This window comes from Echinops telfairi, unplaced genomic scaffold (assembly GCF_000313985.2).
Source record: "Echinops telfairi isolate 266 unplaced genomic scaffold, ASM31398v2 ScPeMD7_655;HRSCAF=1070, whole genome shotgun sequence".
NCBI lineage: Eukaryota > Metazoa > Chordata > Mammalia > Afrosoricida > Tenrecidae > Echinops > Echinops telfairi.
The window spans coordinates 16,433,925-16,439,218 of NW_022104553.1; the positions used below are offsets into that span (position 1 = coordinate 16,433,925).

The following is a 5,294-nucleotide window of genomic DNA, read 5'->3' on the forward strand; positions in this document are numbered from 1 at the left end:
GTGGCCAGTGGGCACCCTGGTTAGCCTAAGTGAGGTGACCCACATTAAGCTGACCAAAACCGACCTGATGAAGATAAGGTTTTTGAGCCTGTGAATTAGTGCGTATTGCTGCTGAATTTATGGATGTCCTGGGCTGATTTGACTTTGCTTATTGATGCTGACTCACAAGGTTCCAATTGGAATGAAGATTCTCCTTATCAAAGAACATGCTTGTCTCCTCAAAGCACTGGGCTGATATAAATGGGCAGTGTAGAAATTGTATACTCAAAATTGGGGTCATAAAGGCATGAAGTGGCTGGCTTACAAACTGTCATGGGTGGGAATACCTTCATAGGATTATGGTGCAGGTGTTCATATAACTCTAATTGTTAGGAATAGAATATTTTTTGTTCACTTATTGAACATTATGTTTTAACAAGGCTGGCACATTTTGAGTTGTATGCATTTTAGTTTTGCCCTGTTAGGTACAAATATGATTCTACTGTTGTCTTTGTTTTTAAAATTATGTATGGTGAAAGAGTTGTATAAGTGTCAATTTGACAATAGTTGGTCTGTGGCAGTTACATTATTTCATGTAATCTTGAAGATATAAAAGTGTAGGGGTCGAGTCCAGCCTGCCAATCAGGTCACAGCCTGGCGGTGCCTCCTTGTGGTCTTCACCTTCTCACAAAGAGAGTCCTGGGAAACCACCTCCCCGCCCAACCCCCACTCTCTCTGCCTTCACCTTCCTGCTGGCGATCCATGCTGGGACCGGCCAGAGCCCAGGAAATTGCATCCATCGCCATGGGATCCACAGGACTTTGCACCCACCAGCCTGTGACCATCCTGCATCTGCATCCTTGCATGTGGCTGTGTGAGTCTGAAGAGGGCCTTATGCAGACGTATGGACTTGAGTTGGACTGGGTTGGGATGTTTTCCTGATATATAAGTTTCTTGATATAAAGCTCTCTCATACATATATGAGAGTCTCTGGATTCATTTCTCCAGTCAACCTGGCCTAACACATCCTATGAAAAAAAAAAATAAAACAATTTTTAAAAAAACACACAGTGAAAAGGTGACTTAGAACTGAGAAATCACCATCTTGGTTTGCTATTATGTGTCTGTAGAGAAGAGTGTGTGACGACTACAACAGGGTGACATTTGTCTGTTGATACTTCCTGTTGAGTCCATGGGGGCTCACGGCAACCACCGAGCTGCAGAGGAAAATCACGCTCTAGGGGGTCTAAGGCACTTGGACAGAACCAAGTTGCCAGGGCTTTCTATCTAGACCTTTCTATGTGGGTTTGAGCAACTGATATTCTGGCAATTAGGCAAATACTTAACCATTTGTGGTGCACAGTACAGCCAAGACAGCCCTAGAAAGCACAGTCTTACTCTGGAACACGTGGGTTGCCATGAGTTGAAATCAACTCAATGACAGTGAATTTTATTTTATTGTATTTAGTTATAAGACAGGTTAGCCCAGGGATTTTGTTTTGAGGCAGTTCAAGCTGCAGAACTAGTACCGGTGAAGATCTGGACTCTGCTCTCCAATTTTGTCTCCAGCCAAGCAGATTGTGGGGACTCAGTCAGTCAGTCAGGTGATGCCGTATTGTCTGTTGTGAAGACTCCATGTGCCTTCTCTCGCAGGACGACGGAGCACACCAGGGTCTTCAGTCACCTAGTACTGCGGTGACAGAAATACCACAAATGCGTGTCTTTAAAGAATGGAAATTTATTTTCCCAACTCAAGATGCCAGAAGTCTGAATTCAAGCCTCCAGGAAGGCTCTCTCTCTGTTGGCTCTGGAGGAAGATCTTTGTCTAAGCTTCACTAGCATTCTTTCCAGTGTTCTCCGGTTCTCAGTGATTGCCATAGGCCATCTGTTTCCCCCTTTCATTCTTCTGTGTCTCCGCATCCGTTTTCATGACTGTTAGATGCTGTAGAGTCATGTCATCTCCTGGTACCCGTGTGACAGAGAACAACTTCTCCATAGGGTTTGCTTGGCCGTGATCCTAAAGGAAGCAGGCTATCAGATCTATCTTCTGAGGTTGGGTTCAAAGAACAAGAGTTGCATACCTCCTTGGCCATATTGGACTGTGTATCACTCAGAAGTGATTAAGTTTAGGACACACCCTCCATTGATAAGGCCTCACTGGTATAGCAAGCCAAGAGAACCCTGTTCAAAAACGGCCTCACATCAACAGGTCAGTACTCCAACACAAAGTTTGCTGATGGTACTTTTGTTAGGTGGCATTGGCTCAATCCCAACTCATAACAACCTCAGATGACAGAGTAAACTGCACCACAGGGCTTCTTGGGTTATAATCTTCACAGAAGCAGATCCCAAGGTTTGCCTCCAATGGTTTCACTCGGCGGTTATGAAGCACCCAGTTTTGTAAGAAGTCAAGTACTTAACCACTAGGGGCAAAATCCAATCCAATCATCGCAGAGGGTCTGAGGGTTTCTGGGAGTGGCTATATTGCTGAGATTCTTGTCCTTCTTAAAGAGTGGATTTTGATCTCTATCTGGGCCAATAAAATTGCCAAAGAGTCTCACTGGCAGATCCTGCCTCATCTGTAACCCATCTGCTTTTAAACGGCCCTTTCAATAGTGTGGTGTCACGGCTCAAACGTTTTGCAGATCTCAAATCACAATATTCCTCCCTGCATGTGGCGCACGGATCCACAATGGTCACTGTGACCCGGTCCAGCTTTCATCCTTCCTGTGGACAGTCCTGAGTGACAGCGACTACTTAACAATGGAGCCAGATTCAGACCCACTCTGCTCAACTTTGAACTTGGTGTTGTTAGCTGCCATCCAGTCGACTCTGCCTCATGGCCACCTTATGTACATCGCAACAAAACACTGTGTCCTCGGCCATGCTTTGTACTCTCCATCTTCCGATTACTAAAGAGTGTTTGCTGCTCGTACTTTTCATTTGGAGCCATGCCTCACCAGCAGCTAAAGATCCCGAGCCATCTCCCAACGGCATCATGGCTGCCCTCAGACCCTTGGTGAATCCTAAAATTGTCAAAAAGAGGACCAATAAGTTCATCCGGCTCCAATTCGACCACGATGTCAAGATTAAGTGCAACTGGCGTAAGCCCAGAGGCATCGACAACAGGGTGCGGAGAAGATTCTAGGGCCAGATCTTGATGCCCAACATTGGTTACGGGAGCAACAAAACCAAGCACATGCTGCCCAGTGGCTTCCGCAAGTTCCTGGCCCACAACATCAAGGAGCTGGAAGTGCTGCTGACATGCAACAAGTCTTACTGTGCAGAGATTGCTCACGACGTTTCCTCCAAGAATCGCAGAGCCATTGTAGAAAGAGCAGCCCAGCTGGCCATCAGAGTCACCCATCCCAACGCCAGGCTGCGCAGCGAAGAAAATGAGTAGATGGCCCATTTGCGAGTTTTATATGTGCTAAATAAAACCATAAATGGAAAAGAAAAGATCCCAAAAGCTGTATTACAATGGTGTCATTATAAGATCACTTTGAGGCAGCAATCATATGTTGAGTGCTTTCCACCATGAGGGCTTCATCTTTCAGCATGCAATCTGACAATATTCCTTCGTGATTCTTGACATTGTCATTGGCTCATGTTCTGCAGAAGATTGTCAGGGTCAGGGTCTTCCTTTTAGTATCTTAGTCTGGATGCTTCCCTAAAATCTGTCTACCGTTGGTGACACTGCTGGTTTGGAAATGAATACAAGTTGCACAATTCCTGCACCACAGCAACACAAATCACTACCAAATGGCAAACTGCCAAATGGGAATGGTAGTCTTTTACGCCTCAATGTAAATCATTAGTTGGCCTCCAGTTGCCTCTGAGAAGCCATGACCATTCTAGAAAAATGCTCCTGCTGTGCGCAGCTAATTGTCCAGGAAAGAGGCCACTGTGGCTATCCGTCACCCTCCTTGCACCCGCCAAGGTGCATCATGCTCAGCTGCTGTTGAGTCAGCGCCAACTTAGGGCAATGCCATGTGTGAAGAACGGGATGGACCCATAGGGCTTTCAAGGCCATTGCCTTTCTGGAAGACTACTAGGCTTGTCTTACAAGGCACTTTAAGTGGATTTGAACTATCAACCTTTTAGTTATGGTCACTTGCTCAACCATTGCACCAAGGGACTCTGGTTGGAGTGTTAGGTACGCTGGTTTGATGACGTTGGCCAAGCACATCCACGACGGAAAGATACTGCGTGAAGTCAGAGTCGCCGTCATGAGGAATATAAACAGAAATGTGATTGGATATGGGCACAGACGTGGTACTTATCTATCAAAAGTCACACTCCACGCTTGACTAAATCAGTCACAAGGATGGCAATGAGCTGCTTTTTATTTAACCTGGGAAATTTTTGCATGAGTTTTAAAATATGTTTTTGTATATACAAAATATGTGTCCCTTTTTGAATCTGGTATGTCACTAATTTAATGATGTACCTGGAAGTTTGCAAGGAACAAGTGAGAATTGGACTGTCAGTCTATTACTATAAGATGGCGGTTACTATAACCTGGAAGTTTTCAAGGATCAAGTGATAAGTGCACTGTCAGACTTTTAAAAAATGAGAAATGTTCTGATGCATCTCATGAGGTTCATACATAAGAACATGAAGGGATGAGCATTCATCTCAGATGCAGAAATATTAGGTCATGATTCCCACAGGAAAATTCCTTGAGGAGGCCTCATCCTCCTCTCTTGGGACATTTGATAAGCAGTCTCTCTCCAGGCCACCATGAAGTGAGATCGCTGGTCCTTGAGACTCCTGTGAAACTCCACACTTTTCCACACTCATCCATGGTAGAACCAACAGCTTCTCCGTGTCTCCAAATGTAACCCCTGTCCTGGCTTTCCCTGAAATTCTGTCTCATTCTCTTAGTGTATTTATAATATTCCTTATCATAGGAATTGCATGTGAACTATACACTAGGATCAGACACTGTATTAGGTAATGTGTAAACTATGACTATAAAATTTAAGTAAGCACATTTCTATTATGTAACTTTTACCTATTAATCCTGAAGTTTTCTTACAAATGTATACCTAAACAACGTTTCTATTTATGGTGAACAATCCCAGAGGAAAATAAATTCGGCTGAGCCAGGATCTCCACTGGAGGATGTGAGCCTGTTGATCCCTACCACCAAGTAGATTTCTAGATAAATTTTTAAAGTTTGATCTACTTTAGATTTTCAACTATACCACTGTAGAAACAGTGGGAAAGTGTCTGAAAGAGACTAGGTAGGTAGATAGATGATAGATAGATAGATAGATAGATAGATAGATAGATAGATAGATAGATAGATA

The 5,294-nt window shown here is 44.1% G+C and overlaps 1 pseudogene; it reads left to right on the forward strand.

Moving 5' to 3' along the window:
• Window positions 1-2,977: 2,977 nt before the first annotated feature.
• LOC101658432 lies at window positions 2,978-3,382 on the forward strand (annotated as a pseudogene).
• The last annotated feature ends 1,912 nt before the right edge of the window (window positions 3,383-5,294 follow it).